This window comes from Boleophthalmus pectinirostris, unplaced genomic scaffold (assembly GCF_026225935.1).
Source record: "Boleophthalmus pectinirostris isolate CB_2022bp ecotype Guang Dong unplaced genomic scaffold, ASM2622593v1 HiC_scaffold_4, whole genome shotgun sequence".
Classification (NCBI taxonomy): domain Eukaryota; kingdom Metazoa; phylum Chordata; class Actinopteri; order Gobiiformes; family Gobiidae; genus Boleophthalmus; species Boleophthalmus pectinirostris.
The window spans coordinates 19258450-19283244 of record NW_026571353.1 but is presented as its reverse complement, the minus strand read 5'-3'; the positions used below and the strand labels follow the sequence as shown (position 1 = coordinate 19283244).

Here is a 24795-nt window from a genome sequence, read left to right as displayed (position 1 = left end):
ACTTGCCTCCCAACAACAGAACAGACTGCCCTCTAGTGCTGCTGAAGAGCCACGACACCACAGTGAAGGGGGAGGGGCTGCTTCTGCTTGTTGCTCGCTTTAGCAGAATGCCATGCTTTTTCTGTGGCATCCAATCAGAGCGCTCTTGCCTAACACTTCATACACCCATAGCAGCGGAACAGGGTGGTGAATGCAAATGCTCCCCCCAAAAGATCAAGGTTTTTTTTTCTTTCTTTCCTTGGCAATGGTGCACCACTTGTTTCTACGCCTTTCATGTGGGTCTGATGATGGTGATAATAAGAGGGGTAGGATGGGCCCGGATTGAGCCAAGGCACAAGGCAGAGGCATCAATGAGATCTTTTCATATGGAATGCTGCATCACATGACATTAGCGTCATTCACGGGTACAGTTTGACTGACAGATTATTAGAGAAATTGTGAGAAATGCGCCATTGTCTTCATCCATTTTTCATCTTGGAATTGCTGACACTTTTGCCACTATGTGCATAGAGCTCTGAACTGAGACAAAGGAAGTCGTAGCCTATGACAATAAAACATTTGATCAGTTTGAAGATAATGGTAAAAAAGAAATGAAGAGCCTAGGCAGTGTAAATGCTGAAATTAGGACATAGTTGTACAATAGGCCTACTCTTGGTGCGATATCTGATTTCATTGCCAAACAAATCTACTTATGGTTACATATAAAGTAATCTTGAACATGAAGCCTGTTCAGAAATACATACATTTTAAAAATACACAAAATAGTACAGGACTGAAATCCAATGCTATACCATTGTGACTGCCTTTGAATAAGTGCAAGGGCAAATGTTCTTTCAAATGTACTGCATGTCACAATAATGAAGGATCCACTTTAAAGAACATATTCAGCTTTCTGGGGGGTATTTAGTACTGAGCTATAATGTTGCCTATTGTAAACTGTAATACTGATTTTAAACAGCGTAATAGTAAACAGAATAATTGATATCCTTTCAAAACTGAAAAACTGAGACCTTCATCTATACACCATGTTTAAAAGCTCAAGTAGATTTTATGTGTCCTTTTTTAAACCATTTGCCCTTGTCCTTTTCTTCCATGTAACAGAACACCTTAAAAATAATACGAATTTTGAGCTTACTAAAAATGTCTTAACAAAAAAAGATGTTTGAACTGTGACTCAAGATCTGTAGCCTACTAGTATACATCACTCTCTCTTTATTTCGTTGTGCTTGCTTTTGTAAAAGATAGAATTAAAGCTGTAACCAACATAGGCCTATACTGTAATTGCTTCCTTTGTGCTTCTCAAACAAACATGGTTGGTATCATGTCGCGGAGGGATCTTATTGTTTAGCGTGCCTCAGGTCTGGAAGACTTCATTTATGGCATTATATTATATTAGGCTGATGATGCACATAGCATTCGCACAGCCCTTCAGCCCCACGGTTCTCATATACATTGATTTAAAGGCACCCTATGTTCCTAATTAACACCAGGCATATCACCGCCGCTCACAGGAAATGTAAGCCTGATTGAAAGGAACGCCGCAAATTGTCGACATTATTCTAGATGCAGGAAGACATTTTGGTTCAATTAGGGGGTATTGTGAGTTTAAATATGTCAACAATATCTTTAATAAATAAGAAATGCATGTGTGTGTGTGTGTGTTATCATCGGAAAAGAGAGCATAATAAGTAAATGTTCAAAAAAGCTGAAATTGGCTTTAGATAAGAATTTAGTATTGAAGACAAATACTTTGATTTCAGTGCACTTTTTTTGGAAATATGATGCTTTTCTTTTGACAGCACTGCCAAAAAAGAAAACCTTAAAAAAAAATAATAATAATAATAATAAAAATACAAACCATTTTGTCTTTTTGCTAGTTTTAAGCCCCAATATGGGGTTTATCAGTAAGGGCATCTGGTTTAAAATGAAATCTCGGTGCATGCCAACTAAGGATTGGAAAGAGACAAAAAAATACAGAATCAAGATCTAAGTACTGACGCCATATTAATAAGAAATGCACTTTATGTTATGGACAATTTTGTTAACCTGGGGCATACATTATTTCATTATTTATACGCACATAAACACATTTCTACCAGATAGCTCTAACCATGAACTCATTTTCAACAATAATGCATTTGGCAAACACAATTTAGGTTCCCATAAGCATCACATAATCATGAACTTGTCTGGAGACCTCATTGCTTGTTTGATCTTGCGACCAGCCATGACCTTTGACCTTTGGCTTTCGACCCGATGGCACACGCGGGGTGACCAGTGAGGAGGTCAGCGCAGTCCCCTGGGAGACTAGCCACTCAAATGCTCACACAGGAGAAGCAGTGGAGTTATGTGACTACAACATGCAATCCATATTTATGCCCTATATGCATCAAGAGGATGTTTTTGCCAAAGACGTAGCTAAATTATTTGTGTGCTAGCGAGTGTGTGTGGGATATTTTTCAACGTCATCTCCCCGTACACACATGTAAACGCAAACTCAATACAACTTTTTTCTCCTCGGCAATATTTCACCGCAAACTGTGGAGCAGGGGCAGCTATGGAAAAACGTACAGCTCTTTAATCATTATCAATTTTGTTTCTAATGAAAGAGTGAGAATTATATATCACTTTTAGCGTATTAGGGCGGGAATAATTTAAAAATGCTGTCTCTCTTTTGAAGGCATTTCTTTTATTCTTCCTACAAAAGACTATTATGTGGTGGTGGGGAATGCATATTAAGCAAGAACAGCAACCATCATTCATTTTCTACAATACATAACAGGGAAGTCTATGGCATTATCTCATGGCAAGGAGAAAGGTAAAGAAGATAGTTAAGGCAGACGATATGTTGGGGAAAGAAAAGAGTCAAACCTCTGCATTTTGTAAGAATAATAGTCAGCTCCAGCTATAGGCTCCATCAGCTCTATTCAGTGATCACAGTGATGTACAATGAATGTTGATTACCAGGACCGCACAATTTTGGGAAAATGTCCAATTTCTGATTTTTTGTTTTGAGATTTGTGTATAAAAGAAGTAAGATTCTGTTCATAGTGTTCATTTCAGTTTGTCCAAGAGTATAAACATCTGAGCAAAGGCTAAAACATGACCTACTTGAGTAATTAAAGAATTGCATGAATCTACGAACATTTTGGTAGTTCTATAAACAACGTTAGCTTTTAGGTTAGGATATTTTGTTATTTACAGTGGATGTTCTAGTCTCTAAATAATTGTAGTTTTTGTGATTTGACAATTCCACCTACTCAAATTGCAATTTCAATTTGATAGGGATTTCATTGTGCTGCTCTATAGCCATTTAGAACATAATTAATTTCCAATATCCCTCCCTGATTTCTGATACCTGTTTCTGTTGAATAAAGGAAAACAGTCCAAAAAAAAAAAAAATCAAATTTATATGTGAACTCGCTCATGGAACCCTCGAGTCCAAATCTAACTGGAGTGCATGGAAATAAAGTGACAATACTGGGACTGTCGCAGGAATAATAAATCATTCTTCTTTTATTAAAATGTGAACAGCTGTGTAAAGTACTGTAGATATTAAATTTTAATGTACACCTACTACAATCCAAAATGGCACTCAGAATGGGAAATACTGGGAGGTGGTATCTATTGGGAAAGGTTTGATATTGTCAAAAACTGTATTTCTAAAATACAACAAAAACATATATAACACGACCAAAGAATAATCAGCAAATATATAAACAAATAATAACTCTGGCCACAATTATGTTCTTTTGAAATATGGTTAAAAAAGAAAGAAACTAAAGCAGACTGCTCTTTGGCTTTCTTCGCTCTATGGCATCCCAGGGTGCAATGTGGCACTGGTCGCTGTTATAAGCCACCCAGATGAAAGAGGACTTCCCCCGGTCTCTCTGTGATGTAGCTGCCAAAAATGAAAACCACTGACAAATATAGGCCGAGGGTTTTAGGAGGCGTAAAATCATTCTCAATGCATTCCATGTCAATATGTCCCACATTTGAAATCCTTATTATAGATTTGGTTTGGGGAATGAAAAAACGGGGATGTGCTTTCATTGTTCAGGGATATGTCCCCTCACACACTCACACACACAATTGGTTCGCCCTGGAGTCTGTGCCACGCCACCCACCTCCGCATATGTAACCTAGCAACTATTTAATTAAAATAGCATCAGCAAGCATTGAGGTTTTCTCCGCACATGCAAGAATTTCCTCCATTGCTTTCTGCTCTCATTGTGAATCAAAAAAACATGTCTGCCAAGCAATTTTTGCTTTGTTTAGAAATAGTTCAAAGCAATGATTGGACTTGGTACAATTGTGCTGACCACCGCTATAACCTTGACCAGTCTATCAACAATATTAAGGTGAATTTTCTTCTTGCAGTCTGGCATTTCTGTGTATGTCATGTCACGGCCTCTGTGTTTGGAGCTAAAGGACCAGACGCCTTTCAACACTTTAAATGTGTGCCTAGATCGTCAAATACAGAACAATTAGAAAGACATTTTAGCTATTTTGAAACTTAATTTTGATGAAGGAAAAGGTCCAAGAGTCTATATCAGAGAAACCTACACTGTTTAATTAGGATACGATTAACACAATTTTCCCTTCAAGAATAACCATAATTTGCCCTGGGTCACCTGTCGTATGTTACAATTTTTAACAAAGAATGAGATGAGTTCACAATTTTTATCACGTGGTCATATTACTTCAGAAAAAATCTAAATCGTTTATAGTATTGATACCAGCTAAAACGAATATCCAGTTTAGATACAAGTTTTAGCACTGATTATCTGGGTATAAATGCCTTTTTGCAAACAATATATTTCAAAGACAAAATACTTAAAGCTATCTGGTAAGTTTTGTGTAGCGGATATGGACTACAAAGACAGCCCCCTCTCAGTCGTGTGTTACTTAAGAAGAAAATGCATTGGAAAAGTCATGGCAAATGATTGTTGTAATGAGCCACTTTCCAAATGGGTAGATTACAGGGTAGAACTTGACCTCTATTTGGGGTTAAGCTTTTCAGCCAAAAAAATGACATATTTCTTCTTCTTATGTCCCACTTTGCTGCTTTTCTCACGCACCACTTTTCTGCAAGACGACAAAAACCACTTCAGACTCTGCAATTCGAAGAGAAAAGAGAGTTAAGAAATGTAAAAAGATAGACATTCTCCCATCCTTCCTAATAGTCAGTGAGAGTGGATTCAGTTTTAAAGAGGTGCTGACACGAAGACAGACATTTGTGGAGATCTTTTCAATATAAAATCAATGGGCAAAATTCACTTCACTCAAGATGTGAAATGAAAATATATTTTTAATTTAAATATAGGTCTGATAAGGCTTGAGCTAAGGAAATGTTAATTTTTGTCTAAATGTCACGTATAATTCAAAACCCACTTCAGAATCAAAATGAGTATAATGGCCATGAGCATTAAGAAACATTTAGACATCAGTTTACATGGACAGTGCATTTTAAAGGTGCACTATGTAACTTTTCTGGTGTTGTTATGGCTTTGTCTAGAATGTTTCACAGTATGGCATCGAACTTAAATGCCAACAGGCCAAGTTACAGGTCAGATCTGCAGAGAGGAGACCCTGTTCACAGTAATAATGCATGTTGTACAATACTTTAATATTGTAAAACATGCATTATTACTGTGAACACTGTGAACAGTACAGTATTTTAATAAATGCTGGTAGATATGTTTAATGCCATGCTGTGGAACATTCCAGGCAACACAATAATGTCTACAGGAAAAGTTACATAGCGCACCTTTAATGATTAATTAATTAAACATGATAGATGATAGGAAAGGTTGTTTGATAGTAGTGTAATGTGATGGAATATGAACTGTACTAAAATGTTCAACTTAACTTCACAAATAGGCCTGCTATTCATTAACTCCTTATTTATGATTTAGCTTCTTGATGACAGAAGCCCTGAAGCAGACTGACAAAGAAGCTGCAACAATTTTTCCAGAAGCTGTGACCTCCGAAATGTATTTACAAAGGGGAAGACGAAAGACACAGTTACATTACGCACTAAATACAAAAGGCCCAAATGCAGAACATACCCTAAAGTATGAATGGAGTTATAAAAAACAAAGTGATGTAAATACAAACCAACAGCAGAGTGTGAAATACAAAAAGCAGTGAGTAGTATTATTTTACAGACAGAGCTGTGACCTCCAAGGACATATGTAAAAGCATTGTCTCGTTGCCATAATTGTACATATGGGGCGTGTAGGCATGAGATTAATTCTGCAATCATCTGGATTCTCAGAGTTGCCTATAGCTCCATATAGCCCATGTAAATCCTTGTGTGTGAGTTTGCGCCTCTATTTGCATAATGGCACATGATTTTGACAGGCAGGACGAGAAAGAGGGACCCCTTGACATTTTTATAATGGCACTTTACAGGGTGGACAAGGTTGGGGGGTGGGGAGGATATGAAAGGCAGTTGTGTTGGAACAAAATATAGAGACCTTCGCTGCATATATGTGGCATTGGTGAAGCGAGACAGTGACCTACAGGATGCTCACTCGGACCTGTGCGAAAAACACATGCAAGCTGTAATTTAGGGCCACTTTATTGTACGGCAACAAATACTTTACACAGCTATATAAGCAATATTTCACAACTGCGTCATAGACAGATGAATGTGCATGGTTGCTCTAATAAAATTTAATATGATATGTGGAAGGGAGTGGCGCTTAAAAAATGGACACAATTATAGTCGAGGAAGTCATACATAATCAAAAAGAATTACGGAGGCACATACTGAGATGGTCATTGGAAATAATGTTGCTTTTTAAACAGATTTTGCTGTTTGTCATACATGACCTTGATAAATTTAGAATTTCTGTCAAAAAAATAAATAAAAATTACAACAAAAAGCAGATGATATAATAATTTTCTTCAAATGTAATTCTGCTTGGTCTACAGGTCTACAGGTCTCTCGTAAATCTACAGTGGACACCCTAATCTTGTCCCAGAACAGGCTGCTCTGGTGCGGGGGTCTGTGAGAGAGGCCAGAGACAAATGAGGAGGTCACAGACTCGGACGTGGTGGTCTTTAGCGCCGCACACGCCCCTCGAGTCTGCTCCAAGTGACACGTGCAACAAAGCCGTCATCCCTACACAAACAACAGGACATATGCTGCGGCCAGAGCTCTGGTCCTCTGTCAACCGGCCCCTGGTCTATCAGCGCGTGGGAACAGACACTCAGCCTGTCTGTCTGCAGTCACATGAGTACATCATTTTGTACCAGTCTGGAACATGACACTGTGAGGCAGTCGTGAGAAAGTCTATCAGACTCATTTGTTTCTTCACTAAATAATGAGGGCTGCAGAGACAGAACACATACATTCAAGTTACATTCATGCATCAGTAAGTCCTTTGAATAAAAGCAGGACTGATGCATGTGTGGAGGCATTTTTAATTGAATGTAAATTAGTTATTAGTTGTATTTCTTGTCTCACTCCTTTCCTTATTTTATTTTATTTTATTATTAAACTAGTGTTTAATAATACTTATTCAAGTTACACTTGAACACATACACATCTCTCTGATAACATCCCAGTGAATATCTGTCACTAGTAATTTACAGCACTTTGGACTTTGGAACACATCTGCCTCTCACTCCATCTTCAAATCCTTGTCAAGCTGACATACACTCTCATTAAAATGCATAAAACCCTTGCACACCCTGCTGCATGCATTAATTAGCACGCTGGTAACAAGCTAGCCTCTCCATTCACACCCTGTGCCTCTTTCATTAGCATGACAGTGGCTAGCAGCGGCCAGGGGCCCGTCGGCTGTGAGCTCCTCTCCTCGGGGCCTCTGATTAAAGGCAGAACCCCTAGGATGCAAAGCCCTCCATTCCTTTCATCATGGCACCCATGCAGCGTCTTTGGGATGATCCCGGACCGCTAACTGTCAAGTATACCTGCTTCTTTGGGCCATCTCTTTGACTCCCCTCTCCATCCCTGCACACTCCATCCTTCCTCTCTCACTTGGACCACTCAAGTCTCTCCTCCATCTCAATGTAATTGTCACCTCCTATTTCTCTCCAGCCCGTATGGGCTTCTTTCCCTCCATAGAAGCTAATTCATGTATGCAAAAAGGGGCCAATGGCTGGCCGGTGTGCAGCCTGCTCTGTGCACATATACACATCACACGGTCGTACTACTTTAGGTGGTTCACAATAGCAGCCCCAGGTGACCCGGACCAGGGTGCCCATAAGGGCTTATCCACGTAGGAAGCCCCTATTCGGACAACCCACCTGGCCAACACAGAGGCTATCGTCTGCAGGGCTAGCCCTTCAGTGTCTTCTCTCCTCTACCATCCGGCCTGGAATTCAAGGCAAAACGTCTCATTAGCCGTGGTCCTTGAAAGAAGGGCATTCCATTTCAAATTCAGTTACACATTCCCTTTGAATGAGTCTAGGAGGCAAAGGGAGAGCGCGAGGAGAAGGCAGGGGAGATGGTTTTTGTGGACAGCAGAGGCCTGGACCTGCCGCGAGGGAGAGCACTGGGGAACTCTGCTGAGGCAGCCATAATTTCACACTATCATTACCTCCACACATTTATGCAAATGGGATTTCAGGGAGACGCCGGACAAATGGGTTTAGCCAGAGCTTTGGACAGACATTTTGTCAAACAAGGAGAATGGTGATTCACACACCATAGTTCTATGATAACTATCTACGGACACCCTTTTTTTTTTAAAATGTTCTCCTTATACAATGTTGTAATATAATGTAGAAATAAAAGGTATTATTTAACTGTAAACAAGTACATGTGTGTGGAACCATTGAAGTTATCACACTTAAAGTCAATCAAAGCACAACTGTACTCATGTGTGTAATGCAGCTGCAGACCCCCACAGCTGCTGAAGAAGCTTGGTCTGAAGATCCATCAAAAACACAGAGTCGCTCCGTAATGACAACTGTACAGCAGCGGCTCTATACAACGGGGGGCAGCTCATCTCTCCTAACGAGGAAGTGTCTCGTGGAGAGGGAGGTCAGGAGGTGTCATGGCCGGGAATCTATCGCAACATAGCAATATCACTGGAAAATGGATAAAATGTCATTTAGTGATCCTTCAGCCAAAGCCAAAGTAATAATTAGGATTAGTCGATGTTACAAGAAGCATGTAGGGGGGTGGCATCATGGTGTGTTCTATAGTTAATGACCAATGTGCAACAGCGCTGGGGTCACGGTGCAATAATGTGGGAATTGATCGCACTGACCTTTCCTTAATTTTCCTCTCTGACCTATCGATTATGACACCTATTGATCTACCTTGGTGCTGTGTGCTGGACATCAGACAGGAGACTTGTGAGACACACAGGAGGAGGGGGTAGTTATCATGGAGACCACCTGTCACTCCTCAGGCCTCTCCCTTCAACAACCTCATCAAAACCCTCCATACACGCGGCAGGGGGTCAGGCCGCGCTAATAATAAAGAGCTGAGAGCCACAAGGATGCAGACTGAGGGGAGCGGGCCATGGCACATCTCACAGCAAACAGCCAAAGCACCAATGACATTTCCACTATTCTATTAGAGCACCGGGCACCAGCTGCACACATAATGATACACTGCAATATTGATCAGGCAACAGAGGAACGTCCACCATGCATTTAACAGGCCATGCTTTAGTTTAATTCCACTCTGAAACTGGAACAAAAATATCCCAAAAACGTATCCCAGTAAATGCACTGTGAAGCTTTGCAAGAACTGTATTTGTAGAATGTTTGGTTTTGGGTTATAGATTATGAATGCCACTTGTATTGTAGTTTTTAATCCCTTTGTTTTCGCCTTATAATGCTTACAATTTGATGTTAAACGTATTGACAGGTATAATGGTCCCTAAATGCAAATAAGTATTTCTGAATCACTGGTACATATATTGTACAGATGTAAAAAGTGCACACTTTGATATAATAAGTGGATTGCTCCTTGTTTAAGGCAGCTCATAGCAGTAGCACAGTGCACAGTCTGGAGGAGTGGCACAGTGTTATGAGGCCTGTAGATCCTCAGTGCAGTGTGAGCTGTACAGGAGGGCGAGCCATGTGCCCTCCGGCACACTGCAGGGGCTAAAAGGCTCCTCTGCATGTGCAGCCGCTCCCACACACCATACATGGGATTACACTGAGCGCTTTTGCCCTAGGCAGACACCAGGAGAGGCCCACACCTCCAGCTCTCACAATGCTCCTGTAAGTATACTCCAAACAAATGTGTAACACCAATGAAGCAACTATCTTTACTCCTTTTCTCATTAATGAAGACTTAAAATGAGCTTTTAGCCTGAGGCTGTCCGTGGGTTAGAGCCTCTCAGAGGACGCCTCACAGTTTTAAAGAGCTTTTTTCCAAAAAGACTTGAAGAGCAAATAGTTGCTTAGATAGTGCTAAAATCCCACATTAGGTCTAAGACCTCTGAGGCACGAGGCAATTTTGCTGTTCGTTTCTGTCTGGGTATATTATAATTTTTGTAAAACTTCTGCCTTGATATGCACTACACTACATACTACATACGTAGGCAGTTAGACTGAAAAACTGTTTGCATTACAAATAGTGTCATACCTCACTAATACACCCCTTCAGGTAACCAAACAAGTTCATTGCATCTGCTCCATATTTCTGGAGCCAAAGGTTGCTTGTTGGATGCACACAAACAAACATGAATCTGAGCCTCACACTTTTACACATCAAAGTGTCCATTCTTTGCAAAGAGTGGTGAGACCCAAGGACTGTTCTCAGCTGTAAGGCACAAAGCTCTTACAGTCAGGTTTCAGAACTACTCTATGGGTAACAAGGCTCATTCAGAACCATAGGAGAAGAGACAAAGATTTTACAATTAACATTTTATAAAATCACAATTTGTCTGTTTATATTTTAAAGGAACATCAACAGTTCTTACTGATACCACTGCGTGATGATGGACCACTATGAATGTTTAAGATTATGGATATAGTTATAAGCTGACACACCTTTTAGTGGCAAACTTATTGTTGGAAATATTTCTCATCCTCCTTCAACCCTTGTGCCCATTAACAGCAGTGCATGGAGTAACTGTGATTAGAATGTAACCCCAAATCTGTATAATGAGTGTGGCGATCCAGAGAGGGAGCACAGGTAAAGTGCTTTTAACGAGAGGGCCCTTATTTTACCAGTCAGAGAGGAGCACTGGAGCTATTTCACATTCACCTTCAAAGCAGCGCTTCAAATTGTGCCGACGAGCCTTTATTTCCTCTTATCTCCCAGTGTATAGGTCCTCCAGAGCAAAAGTGCACCCACTGAAAATGTGAGGGAATGATGGGTGACGCTGTACAACACACAAAGCCACAAAAAGACAGGAAGACTTGTATTAGCCCAATATGAGAAGGCAAAACGGGGATGTAGTTAGATATTACAGCTAGCCATTGCTCTACAGTGCACACACAACAGACTGTACTTGGCTTTGCAGTTCAAGAAGAAACAATTGTTCTTTTAGGTCTCAAATAAATAACCTTAGCATGGACATGTTGTATAGACTTGTAAAGTAAAAGGTCAAGTGAGGGAAAGCTGCAGCTGAAACCTCCTCTCAAGTCCTATGCAAAGGTTAAAAGTGTTTTAAAATGATAATATTTTTAAGGGGAACATCACAGCGGTCATGCCAGGACTGCACAGCTCTTCTATAACCACATTTCAACACAGGAGGGACAGCCTTAGCCCTGTGAAAACAAACCTGGCCCCAAGAAGTCGTCTGATCAGGGCCACAGGGTTTTAGCACACATGTCAAACAAGTTGCATTTCATGTAATGATTTTGTGCGAAACTGGAAATTACCAAGTATCTTTTGTTCATTATTGACATCACAAATCACAGTAGAATAAAACAATTTTAGTGACATTTCATTTACCTTAAGACTTGAAAATAGTAGAATCTATATTTAGTGCTGTAAGAGTAATAAAAAAGTTTGTTTCAAAGTTTTGTAGCCATTCAGAAGTAATTTCATCTGTGTAACACATACTGCATACATGTTTATTTCTGTATGCATAACAATAATGTATGTATACTTTTATGAAAGAGATAAGGACTTAAACAGCCATGGCAGGTGTTTCATGTTATTTACTGTGATAATTGCATACAGTTTGGAGAAGTGTCTTCATGACACACAAAGTAATTTACTGCCATCACATCTGTGACATGTCAGATGCAGCGTAAATATAAATTGTGTTGGAAATTCAATTGAAGTGAGCTTCCTGGTTCTAAAAGAGGAGTAGTATGGGCTTTCGAATAAGGGAGTGACCAAGACATTAGTCAATCACTTGGGGTTTGTAATAGTCCAAATTAAATCAGGCTATTCTGCTTATTTGATCTTAAAATAACATCATAAATGATCATGTTTGGATGGGGGCTTCAAACCATCTGTGTGCTGCGGACATGAGGACGAAAACGAGATTTCTCAGAAAAAGTCAATCTTGTGGTAAGCAAGTTACATAAAATCTATATTTTGTCAGTCAGATCCTTGCTTAAATCTCCTGGTGTTCCATTACCCATTGATAGAAATCCTAGTTGGAAACTGCCGCCAACTTGAATGCCCCCTCCTATCCATACAACAAAGCCTCCTGGACGAAAGAAATACTGCCTGAAACCTTTGAGGTTGGATTGGATGAATGAAAAAAAGAGAAAATGTCACCAATTCCATCTTCGAAGATTTCAGATAGAGAGTCTGACAATGAAAGTACATCAAAGGGACCCCACAGTCTTCAAAAGGCACTGCGAGCAGCACATTCAGGGTTATTAAATAGATGAATATTGACAGGGTTTTTCCTATTTCAGGTGAGCGGCACCTCAGCTATCTCCACTCATCCAACAGGACCGTTGAGATGGCAAGCAGAGCCCCTCGCAGCCATTCACGGCGCCTTTAATTGACAGGCAAAACCCAAACGACTCTGTGCTCCCACTCCTCACCTCCTCGCTGCTAACTTGGCCCGCCGCAGTGAGCTGTTGCCGAGCCAATCAGGGCAGCTTTTGTTTGCTGAACTCCCGGTACGTCCTTCAGCACTTTGGCCCCATTCATCTCGCCAAACAATCCCCCTAAGAATTTAACTGGTGGGCAAACACACGGCACATGAGTAATGATGGGGGCACCTTGGCGCTTGGTTGGAATATTTACCCTGTCATCAAAAGAAGGGGCATGCATATAAATCTAACGCCTGCTCGCTAAGTTCAAGTTCAGGCTTTTGTGAGTGCATAGGCCAAAGCGAGAGAGAGACGACACGACCTAACAGCCATATAGCACGTAATCCTGCACAGAATCTATGGCGTGGCGAGAAAATTAGCTTGCTTTGTAACATGGCAGGCAAGCAGAGGTTGTTTAAAATGTCAGATCCATGAATAAATACATTTGAAAATAAAATGGCAACCCTCCCACTCATCAGAGCCATTTGACAAGAAGGTATGTAGAAAATAAAGCGTGGAAAAGAAGCATACTGTAGTTATTTTTCTGATGCAAAGGTTTGGTGTGATGGGATTGGAACAAAGTTTGAAGTTCTTGAAAAAGTCATGACCCTTTGCTTCCATGTTTTATTGTCTTGTTAAACACTCAATCAACCATTCCCACTGCATTGTTCTGCACCTGATAAACTCAATTCATGAGGGCCAGGAAACAATTCAACTAAAGGGAGAGCCAAGAAAATAACTGCAATCAGCTGGCGGATTGCAATGTTTTGTCTGTGATTTGGAAGAGTGGAGAGATTCTATCAGACCGGTTCTTGTGGCTTGATATGCTACTGGTAATGTGTTCTGCCCAGGTAAACTTACAAAGTGATGAATAGACATTTTCAGTCGACTTATATACACAGCGCTCAGCAGCAGTCAGCATGGTCCACTGGAGACAAACAAACCAAAAATACCTCATCGCTCCTGATGTGATTTTCCTACCGTTCTCTTGCCTCATTCACACCAAACTGCACACTATTAACTCTTCCACCATTTCATTGCATTTTTATGTTATCAATGGCATAACCTGCAATAGCCTACTTGAGAGACAAAATGAAGTACTAATAATATGAATAGTTGTTTTCCATGGAGAAGAGAACAGCCATTTGTATTTGCAACACATTATAAACACATTTCAAATAGCTGGAAGTTTAGCATCATGTATTCTATTGTACACTTGTTCAAGGGTTGATCACAGCACTGTTAACTAATAACAAAACTACATCAATGTAATGCTACTGGGGCTGTATGCTACATTTATCAAGCTGAATACATCACCCTGGATGAAATGGACAAAAAACTATAGGCAGTAAAATTTCCTTTTGTAATTAATAAAGTTTAAATTTATCTTGAAAGCAGTCTGTGCCTTGTAGTGGAAAAGACAATACATCAACATTTTAGACTGTGTATTTATGTAGTTTTTTGGGTATATGATAAAAATAGTTATTGCAGTTTGCTGGAATATTTAACATAAAGAAGTAAGAGGACAAATGAGTAATGTTTAACAACAAAATGGCTGCCATTTGACAACTGAGGCAATAACTCACCAAATATATAGTTTGTGCTGGAGATCTTCAGCTGCATCTCTCCTCTATAGCAGCGGCTCTGATAGTAACGTCATGTGTGCGTTTCATTGCAGCATCTCTCAAACCCACGCTCAGATCAGCAAAGACGAGATACACACATTACTGTACACACTGCACCTCCAACCTGTCAGAGGCCCCCGAGATACAGCCAGCACAACATTAAAAAAGGATGACCTTATTATGAGCCCGAATGTGGGTTATATTTTTTCAGGCATGTCGACTAAGAAAAAGGTGATAATGGTATGAAGATATGTTTTATTTATTCATTTTGCTGATGTTAATTAATTATTCAAAAGCTCAGCGTGTTGGCTTCAAATGACATGCAAGCAGAACAAGAACTAAAATATAGATCTACACCTACGTATTGAGGAGAAAAATAGATGCATGTTTTAATATTGATATATCAGTTGTGGATGTCCGTAAATAAATATACAGTAACTAAAGCAAATGTATTATGCTTAAATATAAAAAGTATAAACTAATACCAATTGTTTAACACTTAATAATAACTGCACCTTAATAAACCTTTATAAAGCATGAACAAAGATGTAATTCATAATGAAGAAATGGTTTATTAAGAATGATTCAGCCTTAACTAATTAATCAAGGGCCTAGGTTTAGGAGAGTTGGGGTGTTAATTAATACTATTTATAAAGTAGTAACTAAGTCTGAATTATTCTGAATAAAGTAGTTTTTAATATGAAGTTCTTTTCCATGCTTTTAAAATAAAATGTCAAATGTCGTTAATATAGGGTGTTACTCAGATTTTTTAATAGACACTTTTAAACAGCTTTTGTTTAGAAGCACATTTGAATATATCTTGATTATTTTGATTTAAATTCTTGTCTCGCCTTCCTCTACTGTCCACCCACAGAGGACAAAGGCTTTTGTACGGTCTTCCACACCAGCTCTCCTCTAGGGGCCAATACCGTGCTCCAAAGCCCTTTACATGGGCAGCAAGCCGGAAAATGACCCCATGCTGTCCCTGCTCGCCTCCGCCCCGCCTGGTTACGCCCGTTTCCCAGGAACCTGCTGTGGGTCCAATGGTGCCTGGGCCTCCCTCTCACGCCACACCACCTCCCCGGGCCAAACGTTAAGGCAGACTCCTCACCGCGGACAATGGTGCTCGCCGAACGTGGGAAAGAAATGTCACAAGGCTCTCTGACAAGCCCGGCCCGACCCCCTGACCTCCCCATGGGCCTCTTTATGCAAACAAAGAGCGTCCAAATAAAAGCAAACCCAGCCTTAATCAGATTCATAACCGTGTGAGAAGACGATCGCTGACTAAACTTGGGAGCTATTCCACACACACAAAATACAACATATTCCATCTTAACATGTTTTTTATTTTTTTTATTTATAACCCCAAAACACAAATAAATCTCCCTAGGCATTACAGACACTTTGGACATCCAATTGCCTTGTAAACAGGCTTGGTCATTTAACCTTTGACCTGTGGTGTGCTGTCACTCAGTCTGCCCAGTGCCCCTCTCCATACGGAAGAAGTGGGTCAGAGGAGGATGTGGTCAGCCAAGCCACCCGCCGCAGGGTCAAGCGGAGACACCCAGAGAACACAAGTGTTACAGAGGCAATTTGTAGTGGGGCGGGAGTTGACTACAGAATGATTAGCACTGGTGGTTTGTGATCATATTAATAAAGTAGAAAAAGCCATTTTACCGTGTGTAAAGTTGGGGTTGAAAAAGTTAAAGTAACTTACTTTAAGCATAGCTGTATACTGTATGCAGCTTGTGACAAGATACAACACAAATGATGAGCTGTGAGAAATAATTACTAGATTATATTACTAGATTATAATTATTAGAGTGACCAATATTTACAAACTGTTACAGAAGAAGTAAGACTGAATATGATTTTTTATATTTTTTATTTTATGTTATTGTCAAGCAATTATTCAGTTATATCTATGGCCAGATTCTCACACTTAGCTGACCACTTGAGTTCACAATACCCTGGATCTTGTATCCTCTTTCCAGGTCAGATAAAATCAATGCAGTGGCCAGCTGGTCATCCTATTTGCAAACAATAGGTGTAATCTGTTTGCATAAGGGCCTGGACAAGGTCCCATTCACAGAACTAATAGAACAAGGGGACGAGCGAGGGTCAAACCCACTGGTCACTTAAGGTCAAAGGTCACAAACCATAGCCGATACCATTCCCAGGGGAGAGTTCCCAATGGACTTCTCAGATAGTTAGTGGACTTCATTAAAGATCCAAAATGGACAAGTGAAGGATTAATGATAACTGCACTTTGAGCTGTGAAAATGTGATGTCTTTCTTATACAATTGTAACTGTTATTCCTAAAGGTCTGTCTTAATTTTGTCAGCCAACGTCAATCCTGAGAACTTATGGCCTCCAAAATAATGGTCTACAGTCATTAAGTAACACCTCATTTTGTCCATCAAATCCCTGATGCTACCTCTTCCTATATAATGTATGATAATAATGCTAGAGACTAAAGGTGTGCATTGGAAGTCATTAACAGTACAGAGCAGTGAGTGGAAACAATAATTACCTCTCTGGACAGTCTTTGAGCATTGCATTTTCCATGTTGCACTCAAGGTTAACTATTCTGCATAGAAATGGAAGGCCAGAGGTAGAAGGTACTGCATTTTCAGACCACAAGCTACAACCACTATTAGCATGTTAATATATGGTCTTATCCATATGGGTACTCTGAGTCTATGATGGCAGATTCCTTTTGCCTCATGTCCATATTGAGAAAGTTAGAAAAACAAATTAGGATCATAAACATTTTGTTTTTGTTTTGTCAAATCTGAGTCCATATGATTAGACAGACTGAATGAACTTAATACATAATACATGAATGAAGTGATATTCAGAATGTAATTAGTAATATGAGACAAACACAGTCCTGTACAGAAAATGTTGGAAAATGTATCTATTATAAAATGTAATTTAACTTGACAAACAGATTATTCACTATTACTTGAAGAAATATATAGTTTCCCTTTTCAAGAGACTATGTTCCAAATTTCTTTATAGCTCTGCATGGGCTTTTCTCCAGCAGGTCAGAAGAAATCTCCCAACTTATCATCCAAGTTTTCTCTGCATGATCCTCCATCTTCAAATCTGCCTAACTGATGATTTCATATATGGAAGGATGCCCTGTCCCTTGTCTCCTTGTAACCCCCGGCCATCATAAATCTGCCTGCATGGCCGATGATCGTTTATGAGCACTTTACATGAAGATGGCTCTCCCAAACAACGCCCTTCAGCAGTAATGAAAGCCAGGCATCAAAGCTGAAGATCAATGTCAGGTTATGAGAATGACGGGCACGCTTGTATGTCTATATGACCCCTGTATTTAAAAGAGGATATTCATGGACTCAACAGTCTAGTAAACTGTGTGAAAGTTAGACAAACCAATTACATTTGCAATAAGGGCCATCAGTTCTCAGGGTAAAAGACCATAGGTACATTATAGAAAAAAAAAAATAATAATAATAATACTAATAAAAGATGAAAAATAAGGATCGTTGCAATAGCAATTAACAAAATATTAGGATATTTAAATATTCTATCCTTTGAATGGGAAGAAGCCCTCAAAATGTTGCGTAACAGGAGGTAGAAACCCATTAAAAAGAAACAACCAAATATAAAATACGACATTGTAGTGGTTTATATTTGGATGTAATTAAGAAGAGTTTTCCAATAAATACATAAAAACATACATAAATATTTAAATAAGTAAATAAAAAATAAGGTGGCCAAATTAGTGTTATTTATCTTTTTGATACGTCATTTTTTTTTGCATAGACTCACTGTTGGAGGTGTTTGTCTCTATAACCAGTCATGCTGAAAACAAGCTACACCGACTGATTGGTAAATATACTGGCCTGGACTAAATAAAATGAATGGACATTATGGGGAATGCTTTTAGCTTGAAGCACAGGTCAAGGGTTAAATGACGGGGGTCAAAGTGTCTGATGGATACGACGAGGGACCTCTCCGATCAATGAAAGGCTGTTGAACATGTGTGCTCCTATTAGGGAGAGATGGGGAACAGGATGAGTGGGATCTGGACATCATTTCCTTCTCGCCTTTCACAATTTCTTTCACCCATTTGTGTAATGTTGGATCAGCTAACAGGGGCATGTCCACTCGGGTTTTATACGAATATGGAGCAAATATGGCTTTCAATTCAGATTTATACATTTAACATTTTTATAAGTGGTGCTTTTGGGACAGAGCCTGATTGGTTGTGTGCCAATGAAAAAAAACTGTTCTTATGATTGAACAGATTCACAGTGCCATGATTTTAGTCCATTACTTATTTGTTTACTGCCAGTGCCATTTTTTTTTTTTTTTTTTACAGCAGAATCTTAGTCCTCATCTGTAGGAGAAATAACAGTGTAGGAAGTCCAAGAAAATTAATGCTAACTCATAACTGAACTCAGGAGTCACACGACAGCAGTGACAACTATATTTAACAAGCATGATGATCTATGGCTTACAAACAGTATTCCTATCACATTGGTAACCAGCCAAGTGTAATGGCTAATTAGCTACTCATATTACTGAACTAATACTAGACTACTGAGTTTTGACCTGAAACTTCTTTGCCCTTTTCTTGCCCTGGCCGCCTGTTGTTGCCCGAATGCTGTGCCCAGACTTGTCCCTTGCTGTGCCCAGGCAGTTACCAGCTCAGTTCCTCTCACTCTCAGATTAAGAGCGCGTCTCCCCTTTGCCCACTTTCATCTTTGGCCAACTGTCCAGCCAAGCATACGCTACAGGCCTCTTCTTATCCTCTTCTTCCTGCCTTCTAGCTTTCCCTTCTCATGCCGGGAGAATCTGAGAGAGGCGCACGGGGACAAACGTGAGACCTCCAAAAAAGAGTGAGGGGTGTGTGTGCGAGGGGAGTGAGAATGGGGGAAAAAGAGGCAAAAGAGAGAAACGCGCATTGTACTTTTCAAATGGATGGGAAATGATTCGCCGGGATTTGCTGACAATTATATGGTGGGGTTTAATCAATTCGGAGCATTCACAGCATGGAGAGGGCTGATCCGCCAGTACAAAAGAAGAGACCGCGGGGGGGGCAGTACCTGAGAAAGCCCCGGCCTGGTGTAAGTAACATGAGGCAACACTCCCCTCCCCGCACATAGCAGCGCAGCATATGGCCCTGCTCTGAACTTATTAGCCGCCGGATTAAGGCCAATCACAGGGACTCAAGGGCCCTGTGGCTGCACCTCGCATGCACCCCATCCCTGGCCCCCTCTTCTTCGTTTTCTCCTCCTTCACCCCCCAGGAATGAGCATGACTGACAAGGGGTATTGTATGGGGGCACCTAGCTCGCCACCCCTCACTTACCCTGTCATGCAGTCCAGTTTGATGAGGTTATTTGGTAAGGCTTGTATTGGATCGGACCACCTAAACTTATACCTTATTCCAAAATGAGATGTTATAACTGCTGCTGTTAAAAATGTCTACATCATAATTTCCCTGAGATAATTTCCCTCGATCGCTATGTTAATGTTACCTGTAAATTAGCAAGCTTCAAGGAGTGGATTAAGAGCACCTGAATGTGAACACAAAGATTAGCCTGGTCGATATGAAAGCTAATTAGCATCTCATTGCAGCGCGACATGCTAGCTCGACGTGAGTGCAGACATGCTGGGAGAAAAGCTGCGTTGGCCAGAGGTTGATTATAGGTCCATTATGCGCATGGTACTTACTGATGGTCCGAGAGTAGGAATTAAGAGATTGATGGCCACAGCGAATGGAGACCTGGCGTTGAAGTACAGGGGAGTTAGCCAAGGGCCTACAGAAGGCGGGGTTGTACTGTAGTCTGAGTATTCATGGAGAGAGATTTGACAAGAGAGGAGCCCCCTATTTAGTCCCTCATTTGATCTGGCAAGCGGCAGGTGATCCTTTGTACTGGACCACAGGGGTTTGTCCAGCATTCGTGACCTGTCTTACCTGGCGCCCTTCAGGACACCTCATTTAGCGAGGCGAGAGAGGAGCTAATTCGGTCCCAGGTATCCACCCACAGCCGTTCTCCACCTGGTCGTAGGGTTGTGGGGTCAGCTCCACACTGGGACAATGGGGGTACGCTCAGGGTCTAGTTTGCTAATCCCCTCACATTCAGAGAAGGTGTTGAGTGACCCCGAAGGTCAGGGATGGAGCATATGAGCCATCTTTTTGCCTTTCTTATTAGGATTAAAGGCGCAGCAGGGGTGGGGCTTCAGAGCTGACGTTTCCCGATTGGAGATCATGAAGGCATTTCAGAGAGGGGCATACGATAGTTTTCCTCTGAGACCGCCTGTGATCTCTGACCTCACAAACACCCCTAACCAACCCACACCAAATAGAGCACGAGAAAAGAACATATTGACCATTATACATAGCATTTTTGTTAAAAGTATATCATAGAGTCACACAAATATTGTGATGGAAGCTACAGAGGAGCATGAATGTCAACATTGCTCATGGTTGACTTTATTTTCTTTTTTTTAACCCTCCTTTTTCGACCTATGTAATGTGGTTTAAAAAAGTATGTGTTTTTGAATGATACATTTCATTTGATCAGTTGTAGAAACTCACAAATTGATTGCCAGTATGCTTTAGCAATTAAAAATGTTTTCATTGGTGTTGTTGTATAGGATGTAGCTGAATACATTCTTATCACTATAGTGTCCTCCAATTTCTCAGTTTCAACGATCCTTAAATGGACTCTGTCAAAGCACAAAAATATATTCTTTTTATATACTGTGCACATAAATGTATCTTATTCATGAGCATACCCTACTCGTATCCTATACCAATCTACTCCTTTTCTGTTTGCCTTCAGAAAAGTTTGTCTTGTTAAGCAAAAGCCGAACAGTTGATCTTTAATGAGAGGAGACCCTTTATGGCAGTATATGGTGTGTCTATACCTTATCATCCGGTGGCCTCACTAGCTTTCATGTGTCTCGTCATTATGAGCTGAGTGACTGCTCCTCAGAGACATCGCCTTTGAGAAGCAAAGAAGAGAGCAGAACACGGCACCTCGCTATCTTTACATACTGAGAAAAATACTTGGCCAAACAGTGAGACACAGACACAAAAAGGTAGAAAAAAGATTATATGTAATTGTCAGGTCATTTTCTATCTAGAGCTCCCCTGTGGCCAGCTCTGCTCAATCAACGGGTTTGCACTTTGTAAAGTATGACTTTTGACAACCTCTCACCTCTGAAGACAGACTAGCACTGCGTGGCCTCTCAAAAGCTTTGTAACACTCTTTGCTATAGCTAAGACATTCTAACAAATATTTATATAAAAAAATGCACAATGTAATAATAATTTAATTATGTATATATATATATATATATATATATATATATATATATATATATACCTTTTTTTAAAATAAATAAAAAATAAAATAGCATTTTTGAGAGATCACCACAATATTTCCTAAGAGAGTTTAGCAGAGACTATTGGCTAACAATACCATTAAACACATAAATGGCAAGAGTGCAAAGCTAACCGATTAACCGATGTTGAACCTGCGCTATTAGCTTCCATTATCAACAGTCTAAGCACACTGGGATGGCACACAGATCAATTTCACCTAACACACGACTGCACTTTATCCACAAATCAAGTTACCCAATCAAATCAGGTTAGCTCCTCTTTAGTATCAAACACACTTTTAATTCAAAGCACTACTCCATTGATGCCAGACGTGTTGGCATGCCACGAGTTGTCAATGCCTCTGCAGTGATCCACATCCGGTGGGGTCAGACGGATCGGAGGAACCAAAAAAAAAGAGGGGGGTAGCTAGCGTTAGCCGTGTGAGCAGGGGTTGGCCCGCAAGATATTTTCGGCTTGAATGAGAAGTGTTACTGACAATCTGGCAGGCCTTGACGCTGACGTGTGTGTTTGACGGTACGCACAGCCTGTTGTCAGCCTCCGTGACCCAGTGCTGTCACAGGGGGGCGATGGTGTGACAACTCAAGACTGTTTGAGAAGTTAAAGTACCACGGTCTGTCGAGGGTGGGTTGGTCGGGCGAGGATGAGAGGGTGGGGTTGAAGATGCCAGTCTTATTGTAGGCCGAATTTTGGAGAATGATTGTAAATTCAGAATTCTCCACTGAACTTTGCAGTCACTCCCAAAACAAACTGGGATATTTTCTAACAAGGGCCTAAATTTTTCATTTGTTTGTAGTTGGCAAATGACCCTTCTCAATGCAAAAAGGATCTACACACATGTACGTTACCCTCACCAAAGGCAGACAAGATAGATGGGTCAAACACAGCCTATTTTTATTGTCATGAACCTGACTGTGGTAGAGATTGGTCAGTGTGTTTTTGATTTTTTCCTGATTGTTGCTGATTAAAAAACACCAAAAAAAACAACAAGCAATCCTTGCATAAGCTGTTATAGGCCAGTCAATATTTTGAGACAAATATGTAAGCCTTATTTTTTTTTTTACCCCAAATTACGTGACATGAAAATACTATAAATTCAGATTTAGACGTATCTGCAGAAATAATTATATAATAATTAGAAACATACTATAGCACTGATTGTAGACCATAAAAGAATCATGTAGTCACATTCTGTCCAGTGTCTTCTTCACCATGGAGTGTTCAGCAGTGCATCTCTACATGCCTATAGCTTCTGACTTCATAGCACTAACAGTGTGACGTCAAAAATCCAACATGCAGTATTGTGAAATTATTCTCTCTATACTAACTATAATGTATGAATACAGAACAACAGAGCAGACCTTCATCATTGTGCTGGGACACTATTCACAAGGTCTACATACCTGGATCTATCACAAGCTCTTCTAAACCACTACATATTCTGCTTTTTGCCTATTGACTATGATTATCATCCATTTCTCTAAGCAACAAAAGGTTTCAAGAGAGGAGAGATGTGCCAAGGTGCAAATCTAAGTGTCAAAATAACAATACTCTCAGTCGAATGCCTCAGGTCATGCTCACCCTACACTAAATAAGTCTTTTAGATTGTATTGAAAAGATATAAAGGTCAACAAACAATAATGCAATTCATGTGGATAACTGAGACCCACTCCAAACTAAATTGTGCAAATTCGGACAAAACATCAAACATTAACCTGATACAATGATTAATAATATAATGCCAAATCTCAGCATTATCACAGACTTGCACAATATATTGCAGTCAAATCAATGCCACAGTTTCAGTTGGTGCAATTATCAAATAGCAAAAAAGCTGCAATTATTTATCTAATAGAATGACCTCTGTAAAGAATGTGAAGAGCAAAATATCCAGTCTTTTTATAGATCTCAAGAAACATGTTCTAAAATTTCTGGGATTCTTGTAATAGTTCACATCTCTTTTTCTTAAATGGCAATGCTGTGGACAGGTTTAAAATGTGCAATCACAATACTGACAAATTGCAGTTAGATTTATTTTTTTCCCAAAATCATGTAGTATAAGCACGGTGTACATAAAAAAGTGACCAGGTACGTGTACTACCGTTTGACACAACCCTTCTACACAGAACAATGGTGTAAGTGTGAGACAGCAGGTGGTTGTGACTCACTGTGCGGGGCGGAGTCATGTATAGTTTGATTGTCTGAGGCTAATAAGAGAGGAGTGGGAGGAAGACGAGGAAGATGACACACACGCACACACACAGACGCAGAGTGGAAAAGGGCTTGAAGACTTGACTAGAGCAGGTGTAGGCGGGTTTGCACCAGGGCATAGTGCACACACAGAGCACGGAGCTGCTATTGACATGAATGTGTGGGATGTGAGGATCATAGTAGAGACCTAAGCAGCACCCGGACTGTCGCCTTAGGGTGCCCTCTGTGGATTCCTTCACTGTTCTACATCTGTGTAATCCAGAGCTGGCACTACTTTAGAATAATTCACTTATTAAGAGTTAAGGGGTGGATTTTCAGCCAGTTCGAAGCTGGTGTCAGTGAATTCTTAGGCAATCAATGAAAAATATATTGACAAATTATGTGCAAATCTAAAGCTTGCATATTAAGGAACTATCTGTGACAGTGGGAAACATCAAAAGGAAAGTCAAATCATTGTATTATATTAAAAACATTATTTACTTAATGGAGATTTTAAATATTACTATACTATTAGCCACCATCTCATTATATTAAAACTGTTTATCTAAATATTTAAAACATGCAATTATTGATAGATGCTCAAATTAAAGTTAAAGAATACAAGTGTTTTTTCCTTATTTT

General features: G+C 40.1%; 1 long non-coding RNA gene across 1 annotated transcript in view; it reads right to left on the bottom strand.

The window, feature by feature from the left end:
• The window catches only part of LOC129411227 (uncharacterized), a 34743-nt gene that overhangs the window by 3117 nt on the left and 6831 nt on the right, over positions 1-24795 (bottom strand). The gene's annotated exons all lie outside the window — the stretch shown is intronic.